General features: G+C 43.7%; 1 protein-coding gene across 1 annotated transcript in view; it reads left to right on the plus strand.

The window, feature by feature from the left end:
* The first annotated feature begins 1,117 nt into the window (after positions 1 to 1,117).
* The window catches only part of LOC124743675 (TD and POZ domain-containing protein 1-like), a 38,453-nt gene continuing 18,319 nt past the window's right edge, over positions 1,118 to 21,251 (plus strand). The window contains exon 1 of the mRNA XM_047248852.1: positions 1,118 to 1,203. The gene's annotated coding sequence lies outside the window, so the exon portion shown is untranslated. The remainder of the gene's footprint in view (positions 1,204 to 21,251) is intronic.

Genomic DNA, 21,251 nt, shown 5'->3' on the forward strand with positions numbered 1-21,251 from the left:
GTTTCTGGGATACAATGCTGTTCACGCATCCTATCTCGTCTGAAATGTTGCACATCAGTCTACTGTCTTAAGAATTATCAGAAAATTTAAAAGTTAAGCCCAAGAAACAGTATTTTTTTGTGTTATCCAATGAAATTATTTCAGTGGTTGAAGTGGAGAACTCTACTTTTCCAAACAAGTCAGAAAAGTGCCTTAGAATTCGTAAAAGGCTCGTATTTTGACTAAGTACCTTCCTTTCCCAAGTTACTTGAAATGGTATTGATTATTTCTTGAAGCAAGCGGAAACCGTGGTTATTTCCAACTTTTGGATTGAATTTAAAAACATTTTCAATGGGCATTGTGTGAAATGAAGCCAAAGAAGTGACTGTGGGTTCTCGAAAATTTGTTTCAGCAACGTGGGACACCTATTCTGAGATAGAAAACAAGATTTCAAAGGTTCATACGTATCAATAACTTTTGTAACTCCTGGCAACAATGACAACCATCTAGTTTTAATACTACCTAGAACTTTGCCGTAGCCAGTATCAACGAAATCACAGATTGATTTCAGTTGGTCCACACGTTGAGGGTAAATGTGTGTCGTCCTCAGTGTAACTTGTTTTAAGTTAAAGTAGTACGTGAGCCCAGGCACCGATGACCTCAGCATTGATATCCCTGTAACGTTCTTTAACGAAAACTTGTCACACTCGTCCGTCGTTTCTGGAGTAGCAAATGATCGACACAAATCGCGAAGCTCGCGCGTAAGTCACTGGCACTCAGCACGATGACGGAAGATGTTGTGTTCACACCTCTCCTCATCCCGTGACCAAAATGCAGCGTCTTTGTTCCATCTTTGCGTTGACCAAAAGCGGTACTGGGAAATCGGTTGACGAAATCCGGTTTTTTGGGGCGCCAGGCGAAGGGTGTGTGTGTTGCCAGCTGTATAGCGCGGTTCGAGATAACTGACTGTGGCGTGGATGGGACGCAGGCGGTCCGGCAGTGCCGACACAGACGTAGACGCCCTGCTGCAGCCGTTCCCTCGCCTGCCGTGCGAGCTGGCAACGCCGCCCCGTGACGTCAGCGCTGAGGGGGGGGGGGGGGGCAGCCGGCTGTCTGTGCGGTCCAGTTGTGACGCAGCAGCCTGGAGGGAAGCAGCGTGCCACGTTGTCCTGCCTGCCCAGACAGAGCTCGTGTATCTTGTCTCCACGGGAATACCTCAGAAAGGTAAGGCAGGAATTTATGGGAGCGGCGGATGTTCTGCACGCTTTTGTGTGGTTTTTGTCGCGTAACTCACTTACTGCTCTTGTCTAATACTTTGTCTTACTTTGAAAAATTACGACCGCTACGAACAAAGGGGGTGGCTAACAGTGTGTTAAATTACCGTCTTGAGTGTTCAGTGATTTATTGGTCGTTACTTACGGCCTTGCTCCAGTCTATGAAAACTTGAGCGAGAATAACGTGGAACGAATGGAAAATAATGTCACAATCAGTCGGCTAGTGTTTCGATGTGCCAGTGCAGATTTTCAGGGAATTCACGTACAACAGGCATTTAAAATGAAAACCTCGCGTTTTTGATTATGTTCGTAGGACGCAAGTTTACGAAAACCATGAAATGCAGAACTTTGTAGTAAGCGAGTTTTAGTGCGACAAGGCGTGTAGCGGCTTGCAGGCGTGGGAGAAATTTATTTTTTAATGTTTCGCGTAATGTGACCAAATTCAGACATCTGAAATGTTGTCAAGATGTACTCATTCAGAGGTATAATCTTAAATTGCAGTTGTCACGCAGTAAGAGGAGTACCGCAGTTGGAAACATTGCGCGTCGCGAGGTAACGTGACTAAGGGCGCCGAAATACGCGGACGTTAGTCAGCCAGTATTTCAGAATGAGGGCAGTTACCGACTTCCAAGAAACGGCACGCAAGACTACCAAAACTGGAGAGATTTTTCCGCTACCGCCCTACTCCGGCCACGTTGCCGCTGTTCATGGAGTCAACTTAGGCATCAGACGTATCGTTGTAGTTTATCAGTACCTAGCTATTCGCGACGCAGTTTGCAGACAGTATCCCCACACCCCGTAGGGTATCTGCAACAATTACGTCGTCGTACGGCCCACACATCAGCAGACATGACGTGTCAAAAATTTAGACAACAATTACGTCGTCGTACGGCCCACACATCAGCAGACATGACGTGTCAAAAATTTAGACGCGCGATAAAAGGGCTTTTCTTTAAAAAGGAGCGCAAATTAAGCAGACTGTGTTTACCCAGTATTTCAGAATGAGCACTTGCTTTCGAACACACGTTAAGAACAATTTCAAACCGTTTCTAAACTTTATCTCGCTTACATGCTTAACGTCAGATGTTACACACGTAAACTCGTCTGCAAAGTAATCAGACGTAGGAAGCTGTCTCGTGCGCGGGCGTAGCGGATCCTGAAATCCGTTCGCGAATCACAACTCGTGGCGTGACGCCGACACGCTTGTGGCGATGAGACGCAGCAGTCGCGTTCATTTCAGTATTTTCACAATGTTCTGGAGTTAAGGTTATGGTCGACGAGCAATCTGTAGCTTTCCCCAACACGCTCATTACACACGGGCGACCATTTGCGTAGTAGTTGGCGAATTCTTGAGAATTTATCGTAATGTTTGTGCTTCACGAAATAAACATTTCGTATTTTTTATCGCCCTGTCACGTCTCTTCGTTTGTGATTTGCTGATGAAATTTTTTTTTAGCACTCTACAACGCTGCATCGCTTTGTTGGGCTGTTCTCGTGTTACTATTTGTCTGATGAGAGAGCCCGGTGTGTCGACAAAGCAACGCGTCAGCCATCTGTGAGACGCGCCGTGTTCTGTGCGGCCTGCGCTTCAGTCGTATATTATGTGAGGGAGGAATGAATGTCGGTGATTCTGACGCCGTCACTTACCAGCTTCTTTATTTGACGTTGAATTGACACGATTAAAGTGCAGTGTAGATTTCTATGTGCAGCCTGTAACGGCGGCAGAATCTAGATTTAATTTGTGCCATTTCCAGTGCAACAATTGCGAGAATCGAGGTAGATTTGTTGTTAGTTTCCGTCAGAGGGCTGAATCACGTCAAAATTATAACATTTGTGGGGGCATTTGCTAATTATGTTTGACAGAAACCTACAGTAAACATTATTTCGTTTAGCCAGATACTGTTACAGAAGCCTTACCCGTTATTGATGGTAAGTCACAGTTTCGGAATCGTCGGTGGCCACTGACGTCGCATTTACAGACACTTCGGCATGACAAAGTACTGAAGACGACCCGTCTTGAAGAGTTCAGAAATGCCATGTGTCAGTTAGACTACACATCGTCGTAAAACGCAAATTTGAATACCAAAATCATAAAATTGACAATTTTCTTCGCAAACAGGTAGATCAATACGACGACTGTTCAGTGTGCTCCCCTTATCCAATGGCAGCACAGAACGCGTGACGTCACGGAAAAGTGACTGTCGTCACACGTGAGGGACAGGATGATTTGATAAAAGTTGCGCGATTTTATGTATAGTAAGTAACCCGGAATCGGTGCTGTAAATGCCCTTCACTTTCGTGACGTGGAACTGTGTGTGATGGCTTTCGTATTTATACTCGCCTATCACAAAATGTACAACGCAATTGATGCACGCCGTATTAAAGACCTGTTCAAAACGTATCGTGTGTAGCGAGATAAGATTTGCTGAATTGTAGAAAACTGTGGCGTTCACGGATGAACAGTAGCGGCAACCAAAACAGTTTCCTAAAAAGGCCTCCATTTAATCGCGGTTGTGTGGAATCAGCTGTTTACGTCACACGTAGATATCCAATAATAAGGGAGTAAGGTCACTCGTGACTTAGGAATGTGTACAGTGTTTCCGGGTGCTTTCAATTCATTAGGTGTTCTGTCCAGCAGCAAAATGTGATAGCTGCATAAAATTTCTCACTGTGGTGTCTCACAGGATACTTGGGCTGGCAGTAAACGTGACTCAACGTGGAGACGGTGGCGAGGTGTCGCCCTGACACGTGGCTGAGGGTAACCTGCGTGCAGCAGTAACCGTGCTGTGCCGGTGTGCGGACATTCGCCACGATTTTAGCTGCTCCGAAGGGTTGGGTCCCTGGTCTCCCCCTCCCCCTCCTCCCCCTCACCCGCCGCGTAGTAAAGCTACTTACTGAGCCTTTCCGCTGGTTTACTTAACACAGGACCAGAATCTCTTTGGAGTTTCCGCCACATTTATGGGGTATCAGTTCCGTCTCTTATTAATTTATTTGGTACGAATCTCTAGAGTGCTGTTGATAACATTTCTTTGACCTTTAAGCCTCATATGGTCTTCACTTACATAGTTTGGAAGGATTGGGGAGTGTCTCTTAGAAAGAAGTCTACCGAATTTTTAGCAGCTTTTATAAATAGATATAATTCGCGTTTAGTTTTGGTGAATTTCTTTTTTACGGAATTGATCCTCGCTACGACTGTGTGTTCACTAATCCCTGTATCCGTCGTGATGCTCAGAATTATTTGTGGCTAAGAGGTCAAGTGTGTTTTCGTAACCATTTGCAATGTGAGTGGTCTCGTGAACTAATTATCCAAAATAATTTAAAGAGACCATTTAGAACAATTAGAGAAGTTGTTTTGTATAGGGTCTGAAAATGAACTTTTGACAACATATGGAAGGTAGATTGAAGTCGCTACCAACTATAATTGTATGAGTAGCGTACCTATTTGTGATGAGGCTCAAGTTGTCTTTGAACTGTCCAGCAACTGTTTCATATGAGACCGGGGGTCGGCAAAAGGAGCCAGTTATTACTTTATTCAGGTTGTCGAATATAACCGCTGCCCACCCTAAGTGACAGGAACTATCTGCTTCAATGTAACTTGTGAGTTGGAACAGGCATTACATTATTTTCCCTTACGTTGTGCTTCTTGTTTCTGTTGTAGTGCAGATCATTACAATTACGGTTTTTCCCTCCAAAACCTAGGATGTTTTGTCTCTGACTGTAAATACCAGAGCTAAAGAATGTAGAACAACAACGTACGTTACAAGCATAGCATTCTGTATTACCACAGTTCCTTATCTCTAACATTTTAAAAATGTACGTCGACTTTAGATGACATGTCAGTCATAGAAGTTCTTACCTCTAATTAGTAGCGTATTTTCAGTTATGTTTTGAACATTGTCCCGCTACACTTTATTAACTAATGTTTCGCCGCAAGAGATACCGGATTTTAGAGAGTAAATTAATATGGAGTATGTCGTTCTTCTTTTCAAACGTTCACATACCCATTTCTTCTTCCCTTATTGTCTTTTGGGCATGCAGTTGTAGTAATTAAAGTAGGCACATTGCAGTGACAAAAAAGAAATGATTAGCGTACATTCGCACTCTTTTACATCTTTCCGTTCTTGTTGTTCTCATGGCGATAGACTGTTTCTATGTCAATAAGTGAGCGTGAAAGGAAGCTACCGTACAGACAGAGGGATCTGTATTTATACTCGGCACAACTAATCACATACTGACTTAGTCGTCGGTATTGCTTTCGTTTCCCAAATGTTATAAATGTTTACATTTCGGAGAAGCAGCTCTGTATTTCCCCGAGATGTCGATGGAGGTCCCTTACGTACTGGTTGCATCAAGTAAGATGTGAAGACGGCGGTTCGAAAGCGGACAGAAGTAGTACGAGGAATTGCGTCGCTAACCTGAGGGATCGCTAGTCAAGCTACCTGGCGAAGGGGCAAGTGTGGCAAATGCGCGGCGTGGCAAATGTCCAGCATTCGCTGTACCACTGTGTGCTTGTAATCTGAAGTTGAGCCACTCACAGAGGTCAGCCACAGCGCAATGAAACCCTATTTTAATCGCTAGATTTTCGAAAATAAACATTAAGAGAAACAGGGCTGTAGTAGAATTATAAACATTATGACTTAAATATAGGAGACAACCGCAATTTACGACACACACAGTTTAACTACACAAACCCGTGACCAGTTTCAGATTTTCAAGCATCCATTGCTAAGTGCTTTTGCAAGCTGATCAGTTCTTGCGTTAACCGCCTACGGCCAATCCAGCGATGCGAAATTTCGTAGTTTAGGTAGCAACAAACATCGATGCTCCCTGAAGGAATGAGTAGTCGAAACAACCACAAGTTCAACATATCGAGGTAAGATGTACCCGCCACAGTTGTCTTACAGTATTAAAACGGCCCATTCAGCTTCGCCTGTCACACTGCACAGGGTACATTAACCCTCGGCGAATCGCGTTCATGCACCGAAATTTGGTGAGGATTTTCAGTTCGGCACACTCTCACATTGCGGAGATAAACTTTTTCAGAAAAGTGTTAATTGCTTTGTCGCTGAATATCAGCGTGGGGGCGAAATGTCCATCCTCAATTGATGCTTCCAATGTGGCGCAAATCTGAAGGCGCCGGCCGTAACAGTCCGCTTTTAATTGTTGTAAGGGATCCAGACGGTACGGTTTGGAGTGTAACCGCCGACGCACTGTCTTCCACACACTTTGCTGCGGTGTTCCGAGTTCGTGGCTTTTGCGTGCTGTTGACTTGGGTGGACTGCGTACAGAAATCTCGTTCAGCCCCCCCCCCCCCCCCCTACACGGTTTTTTGCAGCTGCCGCATTTGGTCAAATACCTCGCATGTTACAACACACGAAAAGTCTTCCCTTGCCTTGTCGGCATTTCCCGTCGTCCTTAGTTTCTACACCAGTACGGTGCTGAGCAGCCCAACTCATGATATCGATCCCCTTGCTCATTTTACACAAGGCCAAGAAGTCTTTAAATTCTTAGTCAGTCCGGTTGACAACATTGCATTTACGGATTATTTCAATAACGTACGTAATATCTGTACACGTAATGTGCCTCCAGGAACACCCGCGAAATGTTAACCATCAAAGTACTTCTGTGCCCTTACAATTAATCACTGCAGCGCCTAATACTTAACTCACAGAATCTGGTACTTTCTGAACACGCTTGGTTACACTTCACGTGCTGACTTTAATCCCAGTACATACACTGTGTACCTTAGTGTCGGGAATCTTTCCGTAAGCAATGAAAGATAATGTACGTAAATGAGTATATGCCTACTTCTACTGAACCCATACTACTCCTCTGTGGTACACAAGTTAATTCTGTACGTACATGTAAACGATGCAGTTCCGCGTGTAACTGACGTATACAAAGACGCGGGTATCGTTGATACGTCGAGTGTAAGTGTTTGAATTCTAAAATTGGATGTAGAAGTTCGTTATGTGGAGAGCCAAGTACGGAAAACCACTGCATCAATGGCTTTATTCTTCTTTCAAAATAATGCTGAGAAATTTATACACAAGTGCTTTCTAACGCGTAAATACCTAGTGTATGGTGAGCTGTCAGTGTTCCTGTTCATTAACTTGTAATTCACGCACTACCTACCCTTAGTTCACTTACAGTATCACTGAAGCGTCGTTCCTTTCTGTACGTAAAACTGCGATTACAAGTTACGAAATGCCACGGTAGATGAAGTAACGTCCTCTCTAAAGCACTGCAGGACCTTTGCTTGTCTCTGAGTTGCACAGCTGATACAATGAATTCTCGTTACCACTCACGAATAAGTCCGTCTCTCGTTTATTTACGATTAAAATGCGTAATGCTTGGGCAAATCTGGTGATAGCAAATATCGTTCTGCTTACTGTTTATCAAAATATGCCCCCGACCTTCATGCCTTCTTTTTTTTGTCGTGTAAATTTTGCCAACTCCAAGGAAACAAGACGACTGACAAATCAGGGATTTCAGTCCCCTTATCTGTCAGTTTCAAACAGCTGTTTCTCTTTCTTTTTCTCTTACAGAAATTAGTATTGCATATTTCTTTACACTTATTGCGTGTACAAATTATTTCCTCTTTTTTACTTATTTACATAAAAATATGCGAATAATCGTTACCACCTAGATGGACATAAAACATGAAAATTATATCTATGGACGGTTAGTCTCTAAATTGGCTAAAAGAGAATTACTACCATCCTTGTATCCTCTTTTATGTAGGTGCTTCAAAAACATATTCATACATGATGAATGGTGCTGTTTTTATAAACTCACGCAAAGCTTTATTAACGTGACTTTTCTCTACCGAAATATTTCAGACAGGACTAAAGAAAACGATGGCGTCAACTCTTGACAGTTTTTGTGTGGTGATCCACAGTGCGGACCTTACTGTAGTTAGTTTCTTACTGTGCTTAGTTTGAAGCGTCAGAAATTAAACTTGGTATTTGAACCTAAAGTAAGTGCAGCTTGCGGGATGACGTCATACAGCGATATTCTGCGCGGTTATGTTGTAAGAATTCGTACCTGTAGCTACGAGATTTAGAGGGATTTTTTCCTTGCTCTTTGTTCAATACAAAGCCACTAAATGTGGCACCAGTGCTCCGGTAGTATAAAACGGAATACGGCGACCGGTCAGTCTCTTCTGCATCAACGAATCAGAGCGCAGACAACAGCCACTTACTGGGAACTGTTGAAAGTGACCAGCGCAAATATATAAGGGTTACTGCAAAAAACAGCCGCCATAAAATAAGTTCCGGCCAGCGTACTCGGCGCAGCACAAGGGAACAGACAGGAAAAATTTAGGTTCCTCTTTTGCCCACGAATGGCGCGTGGGTAGGGTGATCCTCGGTAAGGCGTCTTTATTGGCAGCAGTTTCTCGATTTTTCTCGTCGTCGTCGTCATTTCGCTGCAAGCCTGGAAGCTTCGAGGAGACGCGCTGGCACGGCGGAACAGCGGTTTGTGGGCAGGAAGCGGGCGTCCGCGCAGTGCAGACAACTGCGGGTCGCCAGTCCAGGGTCAGCGGGTGACGTCACGCGGCGAGGCTGGTGGAAACCGGCTGCTGTGAGCACATTGGCGAGGGGGGGGGAGGGGGGGGGGGCGACGTCGGCAGCAGCAACACTGACGTCACGGCGCAGTGAAGAACGGCTTCGGTGAACAAAGTACCCACCACCACATTCCGCAAAGTCGTCTCACGTTTGGATCTGTAGGTGGTTTCTTAGTTTTACTGCATGCCCCATCACGATATTAATTTTGTGGTGCTTTAGGTTTAGACTTGATTGATACACAAGTGTGTTGGAAAAGAGCACTGTAACGTATTACGGTTATGCACATGACGGTATACAGTTACATTCATGACGGTGCATTTTGTGTGCTTCATATCGTTTGAAAGCGATGTTTCACGCTGAGCCGGAAAACATTGGCGCGTAAAAAATGTGTACGCCACAGGAAGTTTTCAGGCAGAAGAACGTTTCCTTCAACTTGGCCGATCTGCTCGGCGGTGGAGATGACCTGAAGTTACGGGGGCGGCGCAAACACCGAGAGAAGGTAATAGCGACTCGGCCGGGAATCGAACCTGGGACGTTAACCACGGACTGCGGACACTGCTGCACTGACCGTGAACACGACTGGGTCTGGGATACGCTGTGTGGGGCTCACCACCTCTCTTTCCTGCTAGAAGTAGTCAGTGTTTCGAAATTCTTCCGTTCATTACCGGCTTAACAACGTCGCGTTTTATCTCTGTGGAGGGGGGGGAGGGGCGGGGGCGCCAAGGGGGGATGTGAAGATGTTGTACAAAACATAAATCTACTCGCATTTTGACCTAGAACATGCGAATTTCTTCTCAGATGGGGCTCTGATAAGAGCCGTGCTGTCTGTTCAACGGAAAGAACGATTGTGTTTTGCGGCATGGAATATCCGCTGACAAACTTCGGTGTCACGTTATTCTGTTTACACTTGTTAATAAATGAAATGGCCATGCTAGTACTCGCAATTATGTAGGAAAATTATATTACAAATCTCCTACTTTCAAAAAGAAATTCATAGCTCAGATCCTCAATAACAGAATTGTGGTTGTGGAATTGCATACAAAGAAAGATTAATTAAACGAGAAAGCTTATTTGTTGTATCTTGAAATATTGATGCACTATTCGAAGTCTTCCAATTATCAAATAGATGATTTTTGGGCACAGGCCACTGATGTCATTGCCAAACAGAAAGGCGAAATCGCTGCAAGGCATGCGAAAAAACTGTCAAATTTGTCCAAGGGTGTTATCAGAGGTAACCAACAAGGGTGTTCCAATAATACAGGTTTCACACCCACATTCTGTGAACGTGTTAGTAATAAAACTTCTATAATGTTTTCAACAGCTAAGACCCAGCTACTGTCCAAAGGGCTGAAATTCAATATCGCACCTGCGATTAAAGAACCACACGTGGTAGACAATTTCATAGTAGGCCTTAAATTAGGCTTGAAGTGTACCAAACCGCCAAAGAATGTTCAAACGCGGTTTGGCTAATAATCCCGTAAAATCTTTGAAAATGAATGATTTGTCGCTCAATCAAAGCGTTACGTTATAGACCGGTGAAAAGTATTAATCGTAAACTGGAGAATAATGGCGCCCTAATTACGAAAGCCGATAACGGGAACTCGTTAATTATAGCTTCCAAAGCGGAATACATAGATAAAACAGCCATTTTTTCGATCAAAATGGCATTACTTCCATCGAATCAGATCCTACTCAAGCGTTACGTAAAGAGATAAGAACAGGTTTGCAGAACAGTAATAAATTAATAGGAGTGTTTCTAAAGAAATGACTCCTGAATATGAACCCGAAGCCTCCCAGACTAACGAGACAATTCAAAGTTCACAAAAACTTCCATCCGATACGTCCTATCGTGGACAGTGCAAATAGTGCGTACCACAAGCTGGCTGTCTGTTTACATTACAAAATTAAGGACAACTTCGCTTTCCGGAAAAATTACTTTCAGAAACTCTGTCGAATGGCAAATAAACTGAATAACGTAATCTGCCACGCCACATCCCAGCTGGCCCCCTTCGATGTTTCCAGCCTCCGCACCAACGTACCTGTACATCGGACTTAGACTTCCATAAGAGATTGTCAGATATTGAAATTGATGTGCTCATGAATCTCCTGCGCATTGTTTCGAAATACAATTACTTTTCTTTTAAAAACAAAATATACTCACAACCGTACGGGTTAGCATTGGGTAGCCCTCTAGCGGGGATTCTTTCCGATATGTTCATGGATACGATAGAATCTCAATTTTTTGTTAGTAATATAGAGATGGCGGAGAAAATAAAGTTGTATGCCGAGATACGTGGATGATATTCTCTTGGTGATTGACTCATCCCAAGAAGACATAGATCAGATACTGGTACTGTTTAACGATCTCCACGAGAAAATTATTTTTACTCTTCAAAACGAGTCACCGAGTAGGACGTAGTAGATCTTAAGTTATCTATAGTCGATGACATGGAATACGACATCATCTCCAGGAAGCATAGGTTGAAAAAATGTCATATCTGCCGATTCTGCACACCCGCTGGCGCATAAAATGGCACTTTTTCGTTCTAGTATACATAGAGCGATATCCATTCCCCTATCCGCAGAAGCCTTCGAACACGAACTGGCAAACCTTGAAACAACAGCGCGAAATAACGGTTAAGACCTTGAAATGACAGGAAAGTAAATCATAATGGGACTAAAAGTATCACGTTAGGTATCATGCCAGAAGTTAGTCCCTTCATAGGTAAAGTTTCATATTAAATAGGGCGTCTTCTAAAGAACCAGGGGTTCCAGACAATTTTGCCTACTAATAATAGGCTGCAGAAGAACCTGATTCACACTTTAAAAAAGCCTAAATTGTCATTATCTGGAGTTTACAAGATTGCATGTAGCAATTGTCCGAAATTTTACATCGGCCAAACAGGAAGAGCCTTACTAACGAGATACAAGGAGCCTATCCCTCCTAAAGTTGCGGATGGCAAGCGTGGTTCGACATTCGCTGAACACTTGGTGCAAACGCCTCACGCACTCAACCCTCCGAATAATACTCAGCTCTTGCATTGCGAAGTTCCCGTACTTCATGACAAAAAATAACCTTGTTAACTACCAGCTGCAGCTGCGAAGCAGAAACTTTTTTGAAGGTGTTCAACCGTTATTCCATCCGCCATAATCGTAGGGAGTAATCAACATGTTTTAGCACTCCCGTTTTGCCGAATAGCTGGGATTATCCGTTATTTCAAACCCGTAGTTATCCCCATGCGGTCAAGTTCGATGTTTAGCTCAAATATGCTAGGTTGGCTTAAAATAGTAAACGCATTGGTCCCTTCAAAATGGTTCAAATGGCTCTGAGCACTATGGGACTTAACTACTGAGGTCATCAGTCCCCTAGAACTTAGAACTACTTAAACCTAACTAACCTAAGGACATCACACACATCCATGCCCGAGGCAGGATTCGAACCTGCGACCGTAGCGGTCACGCGGTTCCAAACTGACGCGCTTAGAACCGCACGGCCACACCGGCCTGGTCCCTTCACTTTTGACGTCCAACAAACTATTACAAATGTTCAGACAGTCGCTATATCTGTGCTCCTTACTGGACAACGTGTACGTCAATTTCGTTAGCCGCACGCGGTTATTCATAAAACTTTAAGTTCAGGAGTACTCGTTGGTACGAGTGTCAACACACACTGTCGCGCATGCGCTCTCGAGGCTGTGGACAGTACCAGTACAACGTCCGTTGCTGCCGTACTGCGGTCGCGGAGTGGGGCCGTGGCTGTTTCCCGGATAAGTTATTACAACGTGGCGACGTATTTCTCTATTATAGTTTTTAGTTTCTGACGTTGCCCAGTATGGAAAAATCGTAGTTCCTTGTATTCTGAAGAAGGTTGGGTTGTCCCAGCTGAAACCTAGGTAAATCTAGGTAAACATTGCAACTGGGGCTGTTGTTAATTTCAAATTAATATTTATACAGCTGCTGACAGGACCGCGAAATGTTGAAAATGTTATAATAACGTCATCTCCTCTTCATTACTGCTCACACATAAGCAGCTTATTTTCTGGAGTTGGGCTTTAAGAGCGTCGTTGGTGGCTGCCCTACGCGCCGTGCAGGGCGGCGTGAGGCGCACACAGATTGTCCCTACAGCTGAAAGCAGCGTCGTGCCTTATTCGCGGTGCGCACTAAAGGCTGCCGAAGCTGCCGACACAGACTGCCGCATATCGGCGGCCATATTTGTCTGCACGACATCCAGCCCGTCTTGTTCTCTGGAGTGCGTTAGCTTTTTCACAAAAAAGTGATACCTGGTTTTGGTAGTTATATGCGGACATCAGTTTGAAGACGTACGGACACAGACAAATTTCGAAATTACCGATGCCGGCTGTGTTTTACACATAAGGACGACGTCGTTTTGAGATCTCGTGATACCAGAAGACAGGAATGTGCTGCAGGAAACTCTCGTGCCGACGTCTCTCGCTACTGCAGTTCGTTGCTGAGCTCGGAATAGAAATGAAAGAAAACTACAGGTTTCATTAGAAACGTCCTTTCGTGCAAGAAATACAACTGCGTCTTTGCAAAACAAAACGGAAGCTAATCCTACCGCTGATGAAGAAGGGAGCATACTTTTAAAGTGGGCCAAGCCATAGATCCAGTCTCATGTGTACGCCGTGACAACAGTATTGTGGGAAATCGTAACCCATTAGTCTCCGTCAATGCACGATAATTCCAATTGCATATTCCAGTGTACCCAACGAGATTCTAAATCGAAATACAGTGATACGTAGTTCTGAAATAAATTCAACTCCATGTTTGCAATGTACGTGTTAATTCCATCTCCGGATCACACTTCAGCGCCCTTGAGAGGTGCAGACACTCTCTTCTCACGTTTACAGCTGTGGTAAACATTACCAAATGGATTCGCATTCTACGAACCCGGATTGACGTGAGCTGTGGAAGTTTGTGCGGCATTCGGGTTAGTTCAGATCCGGCCCAAATTTTCGTGTTTCGCAAACAGCAGCGGTCAGTCCGGATTCGCGAAATTCGAATACAGTACCCAATAAATGTAAAACTGTTTCCCATCTACACGAACCTACCGTTATATGTAGGGATATGTTTGTCAAGCCCTAACAACTTGTGTATCGGAAAAAAAATCAGAATAAATGGCGATTTCGTAAGTTTCTCATTACTGTGTCAGATGTTACGCTTGCACACGTTCTGTATAAAGGAGATAACTTAAAGTGAATCGTTACCACTGCCTGGTTGCATATACTATTGTAAAACTTGCTGACACTTCAGTTTTGTGAAGCACGATGGATGCAAAGCACATGAATCGGCAGACACGCTACAGTTCCATACTCAAGAGACCAGACCTCTACAGTCATGTTGTATAGAGGTGACCGGTTTTTGAGCACTGACTGTAATAAGTGTACCGGTACTTGTGTCCGCCATCTTGCGTATTGATACACGCTCGTTCTGTGCAACGCAAACTTGGCAATTTGACGCCAACAAAAGAATTGGTAGACAGTTCCAGTATCCCTACCTTGCGCCAATTACTGTTAGCAACCTTTTTCCATGCAAAACCCAACTTCTGTAAAAATGAGGGTTGCAACCTTGTTCTGGGCGACTATTCTATGTGCTCAGTTTAATCTCAGAATGAACGAGTTTTCTCGTTGTTTCGGTGATACCACAAGGCAACTTTGACCTTTATACAGGTCATGTAGGTAGGATAGATTCAGCTTGCTATTAAGTGGCAGAACAGAAACGAGAGAGAATTACGGGTTCCCTCAGAAATGCTTTTTTAGGAAACAGATGTTATTGTACGTTAAGAAGTCGAACTATGGCAGTGTTGACGATGAAATAGGTAACATAGTTTGGAGTACGTGCTGACTGAGTAAAATACCCTCGTATTTCTGGTCCTGGCCTAGAATGCAGCCGATGTAATACTGCAATAATTACCAACGGAGAGGGGACCCTGTCGGTTTCGGATAGTATCACAGCGGGCATTAGTGCCAACTAAAATACTGTTCTCGTCAAGATTTCTCTTGATATTATCTTTTCACTCCTGGGGGGGGGGGGGGGGGGGGGAAGCAGCGAGACTGACGTCAGGGCGCAGCGAAGAACGGCTTCGGTGAACAAAGTACCCACCACCACATTCCGCAAAGTCGTCTCAGGTTTGGATCTGTAGGTGGCTACTTAGTTTCACTTATGCCCCATCACGATATTAATTTTGTGGTGCTTTATGTTTACATTTGATTGATACGCGAGAAGTGTGTTGGAAAAGAGCACTATAACGTATTACGGTTATGCACGTGAGGGTAAACAGGTACAGTCATGACAGTGCATTTCCTGTGCTTCATATCGTTTGAAAGCGATGTTTCACGCTGAATCGGAAAATACTGGGGTGTAAAAAATGTGTACACCACAGGAAGTTTTCAGGCAGAAGGAGGTTTCCTTCAGCTTGTATAAATCATACAGAAGTGTACATTTGACAACAGTAATTGTATAAATTTTTCGTTCTGGCATAGATATAGTGAAAGTTGTCTGTGGACTGGCGTGGACACCCGCGCGCACACATTCGAGTGGTCCTACAAGGGTTTAGTTTTTACCGACTGAGCTGCGGAGCCATGGAAACGGACTGAGGTGGCGACGTTTCGGTGTTGGCCGGGAGATTTGCACCCGGGGTTGCTCGGCCGGTAGGAGAAAGCCGTCCCGTTTCACGCGACTTGGCCGATCAGCTCGACGGTGGAGATGACCTGAAGTTACGGGGGCGGCGCAAACTCCCAGACCCCGAGAGAAGGAAATTAGCGACTCGGTCGGGAATCGAACCCGGGACGCTAACCACAGACTGCGGACACTGCTGCACAGACCGTGAACACGAGTCGCTGTAGGGCGCGCTGTGTCGCGTGCTGTGTGGGGCTGTCCTCGCCTCCTCCCTGCTAGACGGGGTCAGGTCAGATGAGGTGAGCAACTCGGAATCTCCAGGAGGTGCGGACCTTACACTGTACGCGTCGTCTGGGAAGGTATTGCCCGAAATTTCAACCCTAAAGGGGGTGAAACGAGGATGAAGAATGTTTAGAAAAATGTCGCTATTAAGGCAGTGTTGAGGGTAGAAATGCGAAAACTGGAATCTAGTTTCTCTGTCAGAAAGTAATAAAATATGTTTCGTGTTGCTGAAAATGCAGCCCAATAGCGCATGAAAATCTTTTATATAATATTTCGGTACATTAAACAGTTGTAAAGCTAAATTTATGAAAACTGCTATTTTGCTCCCCTGTTAGATGTAAAGAAATATTTGTTAGAGGTTGAAAGTTGGTGTGGAAATATCTACACAACGCAGAAGGTGTGATTTAGAAAAACTCGGCACTCCAGCTTCCAGAATAGCTTTTTGGTCAGAAATACATTGTGAAAAGACCATGCTTACATGTGTAAGTAGGCTGTTTAGGTTTTCTTATTGGTAACGCCACATAGCGCTCTGTATGAAAATCACTGGCTGTGCTGTGTGCTAGAGTTGTGGCGATTCGTGAATGAGTCATTCATTTGAACGACTCTAAATAAAGAATCGTAAGAATCGAATCGTGATACGGACGAATCGTCGTTCAAAAGAATCGTAAGAACGATTGTGTGTTTCCGAGTCGTGACGATTCCAAGTTCCAACGATTCATCGATTCTTAGTACGCTATGCTTCGAAGGCAACTTCCCGAATCATGCCGAGTCGTGCCGAATGATTACGACCGCCTGATGGCAGTCAAGTGGAGGATGCGTGTGAACAAAGGAAGCTCGGAACGAACAAACGAAGTTCGTGGGCCGTAATATTACTCGACGTGAAAACCAAGCTGACACTTGGCGGTGACTGACGGGAACGAGCGTAAAGGCATTTCCCATTTACTATCCCTATATAGTGCACATGCGCGGATTCGTATCATCCTACGTTTTTCTGTGCTCTTTCCAATTCCACAGCGCCTTATATTTCACTTTAAAGCAACTGTCAGCCCTCACACACTGCAAATTTAGCTTAACTTTTGTTTCGTCGAAATACAAAGCATAGGTATTTTGCTTTTAATTTGTCTGAGAACTTGTTTCTGCCACTACTATTTATGTGAGAAGACGATATACTTCTAAAGTGTAGGATACAATCGTATACAGCGACATTACTACACTGCTAATTTGCTAATTCTGTTAGTTCCACCAGTCCCGCCACTAAATGGCTGTCGCACTAGACCAATATTACAGAGCCTATATAGAGAGAATGTAGGCACTTTAACCAATACCTTTCTAGGCGGATCGCTGTGTAATACCGTCTTTAAACAAAAGCTTTTTAATTAATAATTTCCAGTTCGAGTTTTCGAATGTTATCCTGTTCAGATTCATATTAAATTTAAGTGAAGTAATGTCGACGTATACGACTGAATCCTATTGTTTAGAAGTATGTCGTCTTCTCACGTAAATAGTAGTCACAGCGGCAAGTTCTCAGACAAATTAAAAGCCAAATACCTATGCTTTGTATTTAGAAGAAATGAAAGTTAAGCTAAATTTGCTGTGTGGGAGGGCTTTCAGCTGCGTTATGATTTACAAGGGTGATGTGGACTTGGAAAGACATCTTAGCACAGAAAAACTTAGAATGATATGAGCCAAACCACGCCTGCCTCACTGCTAGATTTTGTTATTATAAAACAGACGTCTGTAGTTAGGTGTACTGAAATAAAACAACAGATGCAATCAAATCAAACCTTTCAACAATTAAGGCATTACACGTATAAATCGAAAATCACACTTGTAACGTCATTGCATGTTTACTCATAAATAAACTATCTTATCAATTCGATTCTAACCCCATTGACAATTTTAGACCTGTCCTGCCATCTGTGAGTAAGATGTAGAACTTTTTGCATTCCGTAAGAATCGTGCCATCGCAGACTAGAATGAATCGTGAAAGAATCGTGAACGAATCGTAGGAATCGATTCGCAATGTGAGATTGAATCGTAGGAATCGAATCGGGAAAAAGAATCGTGTTGCCCACCTCTACTGTGTGCAGTCTGTGGCTAGTTTACATTGTTGTCTGCCATTGTAGTGTTGGGCAGCAGCAGCTGGATGTGAACAGCGCGTAGCGTTGCGCAGTTGGTGAGCCGCCAGCAGTGGTGGATGTGGGGAGAGAGATGGCGGAGTTTCGAAATTTGTAAGACTGGATGGCATTGTTTGTTCTCTATTAAAATCTTTCATTTGCTAACTATGCCTATCAGTAGTTAGTGCCTTCCGTAGTTTGAATCTTTTATTTAGCTGGCAGTAGTGGCGCTCGCTGTATTGCAGTAGTTCGAGTAATGAAGATTTTTGGTGAGGTAAGTGATTTGTGAAAGGTATAGGTTAATGTTAGTCAGGGCAATTCTTTTGTAGGGATTTTTGAAAGTCAGATTGCGTTGCGCTAAAAATATTGTCAGTTTAAGCTCAGTCCTGTACAATTTTTCTAAGGGGACGTGAAAAGCTAAGACGGTGTTTCAGTTGGTGAAGAACATGAAAATTCTATTAAATAAGAGCAAACAAGTTTCTCCAGGCCACACAGTCCGCGCGATCGAAGCGGCGGTCGCTCGGCCAGTTGTTTCTGGACTGCAGCCGCGGACCGATCATCGGACTGTAGTCGGGCGAGAACGGAGCCAGAAGCACCGATTCTGCCTCAGATATCAGAACATGATTACTGCCGCGATATAAAGTCAGTCAGAAATCCAGGGGAACAGCTCGTACTGAACACAGGCGTGTAAAAGTCAACCTTTTACAAAACGGTTGGCGCAATGAACAACTTGGCGTTACTCGCTGTAATAAGTGCTACTGATTTTAGAAATGCAAGTGTTCAGAAACACTCGTTTTCTGTTACGGTAAGGGATCAGAAATTTAGCATTAGAGGGCAGCGTGGAGGGTAAAAATCGTAGAGGGAGACCAAGAGATGACTCAACTGAATTACGATCTGGTTGATTGTATTGACAGCGGCATTCGACTGTTTGCCGGTGATTCTGTAGTGTACAGGAAAGTGGTATCACACGAAAGTTGTGAACAAGTCAATGAGGATTTGCAGAAAATAAACGTGTGGTGTAATCAACGGCAGTTATCTCTCAATATCAGTAAGTGTAACTTACTGCGTATAACAAAGCGAAAATCCCCATTAATATAACAGTGCAAGATAAATGACCAATCTTGCTGTAACATCCGTCAAGCACCTGGGTGTGACTACTCGAAATGTTCTCAAATGGGTCAGATTACACAAGTAACAGGTAAGGCGAACTCTAGATTGCGGTTTATTGGTAGACTCCTAAAGCGATGCAGTCCTTCAACAAAGGAAATCGCTTACAATACTTTAGTTCGTCCAGAGTAGTATTGTTGGTCTGTATGGGAGCCTTACCAGTTGGGTCTTACTGAAAAGACAGAGAAGGTCCAAAGAAGAGTGGCAAGATTCGTGACTGGTACGTTTAGCCATCCCGAGAGCGTTACAAACCCCTAGAAAGTTTGAAGTTCAACACACTTGCAGATAGACGACGCGCTAAACGGAAGGGGCTGCTCACTAAATTCCAAAATTAGATGTTCGCCGAGGATGTAGAGCATATATTATTACCCCCAACTTTCAAACCGAGCAATGATCACGACTCGAAGATACGGGAAATTAGAGCTCGCACTGAGGCGTTCAGACAGTCGTTTGGTGTGCGGACATTGCCACGCCGGCCATTTGCCGCCATTTTACGTGTTCCACAGGGTTGGCTCCCTTGTCTCCCCCTCCCCCTCCTCACCCGCCGCCGACCCGCAGTAAAGGTACTTACTGACCCTTCCGCTGGTTTTCTTAAGCCAGCCGTTGTGGCCGAGCGGTTCTAGGCGCTTCAGTCTGGAACTGCGCGATCGCTACGGTCGCAGGTTCGACTCCTGCCTGGGGCATGGATGTATGTGATGTCCTTAGGTTAGTTAGGTTTAAGTAGTTCTAAGCTCTAGGGGACTGATGACCTCAGATGTTAAGTCCCATAGTGCTCAGAGCCATTTGAACCACTTTTTTCTTAACATAGGACCAGAATCTCTATGGATTTTTCGCCACATTTCTAGAGTGTTTTGTTGTGGAAACTATTAAATGCATCTCGCATTGAAATCCGCACCAAATTTCGAGCCACAGTAAAAATTCGCCCATCTTGGAGATTTTGCGCTCGTCTGAATTATGGGTTCCTTTTCGGTGATCGTGCAGCAGCTTTGTCGTGTTTTGTGTACCTTGGGGAATCAGTTCCGTCTGTTATTAATTTGTTATGAATCTCTTGAGTGCTGTTGATACTATTTCTTTGAACTCAAGCCACATATGGTCTTCACTTACATAGTTTGGAAGGATTGGAGACTGTCTCTTAGAAAGACGTCAACCGAATTAGTAGTTGCTTTTTTTTTAATTTACACATTTCATGTTTAGTTTTGGTGAATTTCTTTGTTACGGAATTTAGCCTTGCTACGACTGTGTGTTCACTAATTCCTGTATCCGTCGTGATGCTCAGGATTATTTGTGGCTAAGAGGTCAAGTGTGTTTTCGTAATCATTTACAATTTGAACGGCCTCGTGAACTAATTGTTCAAAATAATTTTATAAAAAGCCTTTAGAACAATTACGGAAGTTGATTTCTTTCTACAGTAGTGTCTGAAAATATATTTTTGTCAACATACGGAAAGTAGATTGAAGTCACTGCCAACTATAATTGTATGAGTAGGGTACCTATTTGCGATGATACTAGAGTTTTCTTTGAAATGTTCAGCAACTGTTTCATCTGAGACCGGGGGACGGTGAAAGGAGCCAGTTATTAATCTATTCCGGTTGTCGAATATAACCTCTGTCCATACTAAGTCACAGGAACTATCTGCTTCAATGTCGCTTGTGAGCTGGAACACACATTACATTTTTCCTTAAGTTGTGCTTCTTGTTTCTGTTGTTGTGGAGATCATTAAAATTACTGCTTCTCCCTCCAAAACCTAGGATGCTTTCTCTTTGACCCTGTAAATACCAGAGCTAAATAATGTAGGACAACATACGTTACAAGCATACCATTCTGTAATTACTAAATTTCCTTATTTCTAACATTTTAAAATTGTACGTGAACTTTAGATGACGTGTCAATCACAGACGTTCTTATTTCTGCTTATGAACGTACTTCGTCATGTTTTGAACAATGTCCCACTACACTTCATTAACTAATATTTCGCCGAAAGGGATATCGGATTTTAGAGTGTAAATTAATATCTAGTATGTCGTTCTTCTTATCAAACATTCACATATCCATTTCTTCTTTCCTTATTGTCTCTTGGGCATCCAGCTGTAGTTATTAAAGTAGGCACAAATGCAGCGATCAAAAAGATATCATTAGCGTACATTCGCATTCTTTTTACAGCATCCTTTCTTGTTGCTGCCATGGCGATGGACTGTTTCTATCTCAATAAGTAAGCGTGAAAGGAAGCT

Source organism: Schistocerca piceifrons, unplaced genomic scaffold (assembly GCF_021461385.2).
Source record: "Schistocerca piceifrons isolate TAMUIC-IGC-003096 unplaced genomic scaffold, iqSchPice1.1 HiC_scaffold_2510, whole genome shotgun sequence".
Classification (NCBI taxonomy): Eukaryota; Metazoa; Arthropoda; class Insecta; order Orthoptera; family Acrididae; genus Schistocerca; species Schistocerca piceifrons.